The sequence below is a fragment of the Pinus tabuliformis genome, chromosome 7, assembly GCF_031772625.1.
Source record: "Pinus tabuliformis cultivar Carrire ecotype Pingquan chromosome 7, CPIR1, whole genome shotgun sequence".
NCBI lineage: Eukaryota > Viridiplantae > Streptophyta > Pinopsida > Pinales > Pinaceae > Pinus > Pinus tabuliformis.
The window spans coordinates 252,832,641-252,841,803 of record NC_142293.1 but is presented as its reverse complement, the minus strand read 5'-3'; positions in this window follow the sequence as shown (position 1 = coordinate 252,841,803).

Here is a 9,163-nt window from a genome sequence, read left to right as displayed (position 1 = left end):
GCTAGGCTTACTTTTGGCACACATAGTACACCCTCTTACATATCTAGAAACTGTCTCATTCATTTTTGGCCAATAACAAAATCTTTACAGCTATGCAACCGTTTTACTTACCCCAAAGTGACCTGATATTAGAGAAGTGTGTGCTTCTCTAACTATCTTTACTCTCTCAGTTTGTGGAATGCAGAGTTTCCCACTATGATATAAGAGTCGATCCTTTACATGATAATTCAATTCCTCTACTCTTTTTCCTTGACTCAAAGTTGCATGTACATCTTCAAAGTCTATATCTTAAGAATATTGTTCAATCTAGCTTTCATGTAGCACAAAATTATGCTTAAGTATAGTAGGTGCATTTATAACGGGTCTAGATAACATGTCTACAACTTTATTATGTATGCCCTTTATATATGATGACTAAATTGAACTTTTGTAGAAAACCCATCCATCTGTAATGTATTGATTGCTGCAAATTAGTTTGAGAGTGTAGATATTGAATTGGTTGATGATCAGTATGTATTACTGTCTCTTTGCCCATTAAGTAATGTTTCCACTTTTTCACACTCTGAACTAATGCATACAATTATTTATCATATGTAGTTAACTACTGCAAGATTAAAAGTCTCAGAATGATAACATATGGGTTTACCATGTTGTGTCAACACTGATCCCACGGCATAGTCACTGGCATCTGTTTCGATCTCAAATGGTCTTTGCAAATCAGGCAGTGCTAGTACAGGTGTTATACTAATCTTTTCTTTCAAGGTGTCGAAGGATTTCTCGTGTTTGCCTCCCCACTGAAACACCTTGTTCAATCGTATTAAAGCATGTAAAGGAGCTGCAATTGAGGAAAAGTTAGAAATGAACTTCCTCCAATATTGTGCTTCTCATTTCTGTAGCAGACTTGGGTTTAGGCCAGTTTACAATGACTACCACTTTAGAGGGATCTATTTTCAATTCACCAACCCATACTATATGACCTAAATAATTTAGAGATGCTTTTCCAAATTCACACTTTGAGAGTTTAACATGAAGTTTTTCTCTTTTCAAAACATCTAATTTCTACTTAACATGCTTTAAGTGTTCTTCCCATGTTTTGCTAAAAATCAGAATGTCATCCAAATATACGATAACAAAATCATCAAGAAAAGGTCCTATTACATCATTCATTAATCTCATGAAAGTAGTAGGAGCATTAGTTAAGCTAAAAGGCATAACCAACCACTCATACAATCCCTACTTTGTTTTGAAAGCGGTATTCCATGCATCTTGTTCTGCAACCTAACCTGATGGTATCCACTGTGCAAGTCTAGCTTGGTGAAATAAACAACTTCCTTTAATTGATTTAAAATATCATATATGCGAGGAAGGGGATAATGATTTTTTATTGTTATCTTATTCAATGCTCGATAGTCAATGCACATTCTCAACAAGCCATCTTTCATTCTCACCAAAACGATTCGTGACCCACATGGTGATGTGGTAGGCCTGACAAACCCATTCTCGAGAAACTCCTACACCTGCTTCTTGATTTCAGCATTCTCTAAAGAAAACAACCTGTACATTCCAATGTTAGGCAATGAAACATCTTACTACAAAATAATATCATGTACTATTTCCTTTCTTGGGTGGCAGACTTTTAGGTTCTTGAAACAAGACATCATACTCTAAAACAACCTTTTCTATATTAGCTTGCTATTTAGTATTAAAACCCTCAAATACATTGGTTTTATCAGGTTTCTTCTCCTTTACAACCATCAATAAGAATTGTTTTCATGAATTTATCATTCTTTTCATCTGCCCTGAGTTTATGAGAGTATAATTATTCTTGAGCTTGTGAGCTCTTACAAAGTATTCAATTCCATCCTTAACAAGTAGATACTTGTTCTAAACTCTATAGAAAATACCTTTTCTATCATACAAGTAAGGACTTCCTAAAACAATTCCACATATATCCAAAGGAATTATGTCTAACTCAACGTCATCTACAAATGCTGACCCAAAAGAAAACTTCAGTTTGCACTGTCTAGTCGCTTGTAGTTGTGCTTTGTCGTTCAACCATCCTAATGGGTATGGTTTCTTGTGAGGTGTACTTGCTAATCCCAATTTCTTTACAATTTCTTCAGAAATTAAATTTACTTGTGAGCCACTATCAAAGAAGGTATCAATCTTTTGATATTTGGAAACAACTCGAATATGGAAAAGTTCATGTCTTTTTCTCTCATTCTCTTCATCAGTAATAGATTGAGCAGAATTACTAGTAGAAGCTTCAAAATTCTTACCTTTTATACACGTGGCTGCAATGGTTGTTTCATCTCCCAAGTCTGACCCAAAATCTTTCTAAATAGATACAACAGTCTTCTTCTTCTTGCCCTCAAACTTCTTAGGTCTCAGCTATGGACGCAGAATCGAACAATGCTTATCATCATGCCCATCCTTTTTATAGTGAGTGAATGAAGCTTTGATTTTCTTTGCAGTGTTAGCCTTCCTTGCTTTCCATTTCTGCTTTCTTTTCTCCTTACTCTTGCTTATAGTGGGTTCAGTTTGTCCCCCAACTTCTAGATTTCGATTCATTCCTTTAACTTCTAGATGAGTAGCTTTTACAGATACCTCATCTATACTAGTGGGATTAAACATGAGGATGGTATGCCTCATGTAGCTGTGTAGACCACCAATGTACTTCAAAAGAGTCTCTGTTGAGTCTAATGAGATTCCTAGAATCAATTCACTCTTTCTAAATTCTTGAGTGTACCCTTGCACACTTTGCCCTTTCAATTGTCGAAGAGTTTGTCAACTCATCATGGCTTGTTGCATGTAGGCCAATGGATAGAACTTCTTTCTGACTATAGAAACAATTCACTCCAGACAGAGATAGTCTTACCATGATTTTTCATATTAGCTTGGGTTCTACCTCCCCACCAAACCAAGGCAGTGCCTCCTAGGCGTAGGCTTGCCAGCTGAATCTTGCCCTTGTCTGAGTCACCATTATGTACTCTACAATAAACATCAATTTGTCTAATCCAATTGTGCAACTATTATGCATTTAGCTCTCCATCATATATAGGAAAAACAAATTTAACATCTATTTTGATCAAAGATGCTTTCCTGTTATGCAAAGGGCTATTAGGAAGTGTGAGAAATATTTCCTCTTTCCCTTTTCCTGTTGAGTGGTCATGGAAGTGAGACTCATCTTCTTCTTTGTCTTGTTTAGAACCTGATGAATCTTCGTCCTGATGATTTCTAAAGTCCCTATACATCTCTTCTACCATGGACTTTATGGCTAGGAAACTTTCTATGAATTGAGTTTCTCGCCCCATTGAACCTTCCTCTAACATGGTCTTCCGAGGATAGACTCTCCCAATTTCAGGATTAGTTTGGACCAACTCTCCTTCTCCTAATTTGAGTTTTGATCTAGTGAGCATTCAATAGCTAAACCAACACAAGCTTGTCTAACCTTAACAACCTAGAGCTCGGATACCACTTGATCTGAATATCACCCTATGAGTGATATCAGGTAAAGATTTATTAAATGAAGGTATTACTGACTCATGTGTTGGTGTGTGTCTATGTTATTTAGGCAACAGATCGATCAGATTGCAAATACACAAATAATTGAAATGGAAAATAGAAGAGAAATACAGTAAGAAAATATAACAATGCAAGAATTTAATAAGTAGTTCACCCTATCCTCCAGGGCTACATCTCTGGTCTAGCTCTCAGTGGTGGCCTTCTTTTATTGTGTCTTAAAGTAGAGAATTATAATGAAGGAGCTCAATATGAGTCTCTTGAAACATAATTTTGCTTGGCAGGGTTGTTCTTGGATTCCCCAAGCCACTAGAGTGCACAAACTCTGTTCCTTACTAGCTCTTTGACCCATCGAGTCTTTAATGGAAGGATCCCAATGTGGTGCTCAGTCCAGACAGATCCTCTTGGGATGGGTTGAATCCATCAAGCTCTCTAGTGCTCGACGTTGCCTTTGGTCAGCTCGACCCTCTGTGTACTTCTACTTTTTGCTTCACTGTCTTCTTTCCTTTCTTCTCTTTCTCTGTCTCTGTGTCCGTGTCCATCTCCATGTCTTCCACTTTGTTTGTTCATGGGTTTAAGACCATTCTTTCTCATGGCTATTCGATTCCCCTTCCACCTCTGTTGGATCACCTGCTACATCTTCACTTAGAGTTCCCTATTTCGGCGTCATCATCAGGCTCACATGGAGTGGCCACTTGTCCTCTTGCAAGCTACTTCAGCTTTTCCCTCGTTGGTTCAATTCTTTGGTTACATCATTGAATGAGTCATTTACCACCTTGGCGGTCAAATCGGGCCTCAACTTCTTATAGAGCATGGCTTAACCCCCATTGATTCTGGTTTCCCCATCAGGCATGATCTCAGCCATTAGACTTGGGGCCTCTAGATTTGATGCCACTCGTGCATTTCATGCGGTTGACTTTCTCAACTATTAGTGCACGATGAGTGGCGGTTTTCTCTCTCCTCCGCTTGCCATGCGTCGGGCGCTGAGCAGAATCACTCTGTTTTCGCCAAATCTGCTTACTGCCCAAGGTGACCCCAATTAATACCACTGGTTTTTGGAGCGTGGGTCCTACTTTAGCCTTTAGCCTTTCCCCATGGTTTTCCCATCTCCCATGTGACCGAGTGCTCAGGGCCTCTCCTTTTCAAGGGGTTTTTCCCAAGCGGTAATCGCACATCAAAAACTGCCTCCTTTTCATGACCTAGTCTTCCTAGGGGCTAGTTTCACCTCTTTCACAGTCTCCATGGGCCTCGGTGAGCGTGATTTGACTGAGGTCCTTGTCGTTCCACATTGGCTACCAACTACCATTCTTTAGAGGTGCTTTTGATTGCTCCATGCTCTTAATTCGAAGTTTTGTCCTGATTTGATACAATCATGGTTCTTTGATTTTCCTTTGTGGATCCAATTCAGATCATTACGATAATTTTTTTCTCCAAGATAGTCCTCAGCTAGTAGCTAATAGCCACTTGCAACCACCAGCTAGCTCATTATGCCATTTCTTGCAATTTGAGCCAGCCATGCAGTTAGTCGCCCATCTTCTATGCTCACATGTTTGAAGGTGGGCCTCCTGACACTAAAGACATGCCTTGTCATTTGGTATATTTTTATTGTAGTTTTCTTATCATGGACACTTCTGGGCATGGATTAATGCGGGAATTCAATGGAAATAATGCGCTAGATATGTTTTCTTGTCCTGTATACCCCTTTTGGATGTAACCTTGAATTCTAGTCTCGTGGGATCTCTTTTACTGACTTTTTGGCATTAGGGATGATATTTCACATGAAAACCTCATTTTGGTTGTGTTGTCCTACTCCCTTATCTGCACATATTATCCCCTTTCCACTTATTAATACCCATTCATCATTTCTCCCACCTGTGTCCAGATTCCTCCATTGGGTACACATATGGTTAGCTCGCCCCTTCCACTTGCCCACAACTTTGATCAGGCCTAGAATGATGCCCTGGAGGTTGATGCAGCTAAAGAGAAATATAAAAGAATATTTGGCCACATTAAATAGGATGGTGTACCACAAAATACAAAATATGGTCGGAACAAAGACATTTACTACATGGGAAAAATCCAATACATGAGCTCTACCCCATCATCATGGAAATCACCCTGGTTCCTACACGTTCTATGAGCCTCCTTCATCATATAGGAACCTAGGATTTTCCTAACCCCAGGTTGGAAATGAACCTCCTTACCTTAAAAGGTGGCTATTCAATACTCTATATTATGGATCATGTTCTTACCCTTTGAATGCTAAGTAGTTAATCAAAGAAAATCATAAAAATTAAAAATTCATATAAAGAAGACTGGAAGATCAAGGTCACGACACCTCATTTACATTATTTCTCTAATGACTTGTTGTACTAGAAGGCTAGGGGACAAATTGGATCATATGCAGGATTTGACATGGTCTCCATCTTGGGTTTGGTCTCACTATAAGAGGTTCTAATCCTCTAAAGGGATGCATTGGAACATGTAGCATGTCTATTGAGAGTCATGGGCCTCCACAATTGTAGAAAACACTCCATGGATCCATCAAGATAGTCAGAGATGCTTGAGATACCCCTATTGGTCGAGTAAGATTAAAATGGTTCCACTTGCCCAACCAACCCCACATATGTACCATGCACTTCATAGATGACCCAGAACTTGTGGGATGACGTGGCATCCCCTACACCATTATCAGAGCCTTTGTCGATGATCTATAAACATCTTTGACTCATATTGTTATAGACATTTTTTGGCACTTCAACCCCAATCATAAATGTCCATAAACCAAGGGCTCCTAAGTCCCTAAAGGTGTTGTTCCAACCCCTAAAAGAACAAGGTCAACTGATTACAACATCTCCCATAAGTTCTCCATGAAAAACTACTCAGAACTCGTCAAAACTGGACCATTTCACCTGCTCCATGGTCAAAGTGCATTGCATCCCACCTGAATACACATAGTAGGTGTGATGCATGCTGAAAATCCCTTCTATGGGATGTGATGGGTGAGAGTGGACAAATGACAGAGTCAATCCGCAAGGTCGAGGAGCATGGAATCTTCTAGAAACTTCTCCTGTGACACTTGCCTCTCTACATTCGACCAGGGATGAGTAAGAGATCATAAATCTCCAAGTGGAATCAAGAACTATCAGAGATAGGACACTAATCAAATCTCAAAAGCTGACTCATTCCCCTTGCAGACATCTATATATGGATCCCTCATCCCAGAGATCCAGACAATGTAATTTTGTATCTTGTAAGGAAGCGTTGTTGGTTTCTTGGTGCAATATCATAGTGTTGGGTAATCTAAGCTTTTCATGAGGTGAAGAAGGGCTTTCTTGCTGAGAGGATGATGCTGGGACAAAACAATTGGTTGTAATCCTCTTTGCTCTTTCTTGATTATCAATAAATCTATTCAAGTTTTCCTCCACATTCTTGTATGATTGATGTTATATGCATTTGTGCGGTCAATATATATCTGGTCCTGTATTGTTTATGATAATAGATCTATGTTCTTGGATAGTGTTATGCTGCTTTGATTCTACAGGTGCTCTTTGAAGCTGGGTAGACGAGGAAGCGAGTGGCGAAGACCTATCAGAAGGGAGAGGAATCAAGCAAGGAACCAAGTGAAAGACAGAGGTTGTCTCCTTATTCCCCTCTTATCTATCTCTCATAAAGGAAAACGAAAGTAGTTTTTAGTTTATTTGTTTCTAAGATAGCTACCAACCTTAGTGGGACTAGCAGCTCTGCATAGACACTAGTTTTCCCGATAACAAAATGGCGACCCCACTGGGGATCAAATAGATTGTTTGTTTATTTACATTTGTTTACTTTATAAACTTACAGACGGAGCCTGAAGTCAAGCCAGCTAGCCTTCGAATTGCATTTTCTATGCGAGTGAAAAGTAGATCAATGTTGCTTCAGTCTATCTCTGGGTTTTGTTTATGAATTAAATAGTTGATTTACAAGCTCTCTAATTGCCCTTGTGGTGGCTCTAGTAACCTCCTTAGATCTACCCCTGTGATTCATTTACTGATTACCACTTGCTCAGCCTAAATCCCTGAACTAAGCTGCAAACTGTGACCCGGAACCTAGCTAAAGTCTCGTCCCTGGTCCATCGCACTGTGTCTTCTTTGAAACCTGAATGCATCACACTTCCTGAGTGTAGTAGGTGCATTGCATTTTAGTTTCCCTATGCTATAGGTGCGCTGATCAGACCTCTTCTGCTCTTAGATTTTGGCTTCTGTGTTCACTCGTTTCAGCTCTTTTCAGGAGTTTTGCTGTCTGTATTTAGTACACCTATATTTGAAACCCTTTCCTTGCTGTTATTCTGCCTCCATTGTGCAAAGAACTATAAATGTTTTTATGTATTTTTGAGTCATTTTCACTTCTCCTTTACAAAGAAGTAGCGTAATTGAACTGTCGTTTCTTGATTTGAAAGTGTCGCAAGTGTCATTTTCAGTCATAAAAGAGAATCTGATTTTTCTTGATAGTCGATTACACTGTTACTCTTGTATTTGATTTGAATTAGTAGTTTTTCAAGTGTCGAAAGCAATTTTTCAATTCCAAATAACAAAGTGTCGTCATTGTCCTCGTTTTGTTTTGAAAAGAAGCTTGTTAGTAATTATCGTTTTGAAAAATAATTCAAATTTTCACTTAGCTTTCTTTCTATCATCCACAGATTAAGAAGGTTGAAAACAGATACATGCATGTGCATTTGCATTTAGACAGTTTGTTGGTTTGGTTTAGGACAATACATATAGTGTGTTCTCTCTGTTCTTTGTTGAAAGAACGCGATCTCTCTTTCCTTAGTAGCTAGGATTTTCATTGCAAAAAGAAGATTAAACGACTGTTTATCATCTTAGATTGAATTTTAGGAATTGTACATCTACATCATGCAGTGAACCTGAAAGGAAAATTTCTTAAGCAAGATCAACTATAAAATAAATTTAATGAATCTAAAAACGCTTTGGAACCTAATGCACAACATTTAGAAGTCTAGGCTAGAGATGTATTCTGGCGTCATAAAGCCTGGTAACTGTCGTTTTCACTATTGGTTGGGTGATTCCTCCACTTTGAGATGATAAGTGCCAGTACGGAATTGTGCTCCCACGTACTGTTGAGTATATTTTGGGAGACCACAATAGGCTTTATCCTTTATCCATAGGAAGTCGTGTCTGCTGCCCTATCGATCACAATGCACTAAACACAACATTCAGGAAGATTGATTGTCGTACTGTAAAACGTTTTTTGTAGTTTTGTGATTGGTTTGGTCATCCCTCTGTCTAGATTTTTAGAGCAGTCCCTTTCGTTCCTTTTCAGACTCCTTAACGGAAAAGGTCCATCTGAGCACTTGTCACTTCATGCTCATTAAAAATCAAAGGCAACTAGAGTCATCTTTTGTTTTTTCTCGACTCTTAAAAAATGAAAAAACAAGTTGTGTCAAAGCGTCTAAACTTCATCTAATTCAGAAACATACTTCCCCTTGATTTTTAGTTGATTGAGTAATCTGCAATCATGGAAGAAAGTCAATTGAAACCCCGTCGTTTGCGGAGGCTTACGAGTCAACTGTCTTTGTCTCTAGATTTGAAACTGTTATAGACAAATCGAACTCATTTAACCAGTTCCAAATTCCCTGGTAAAG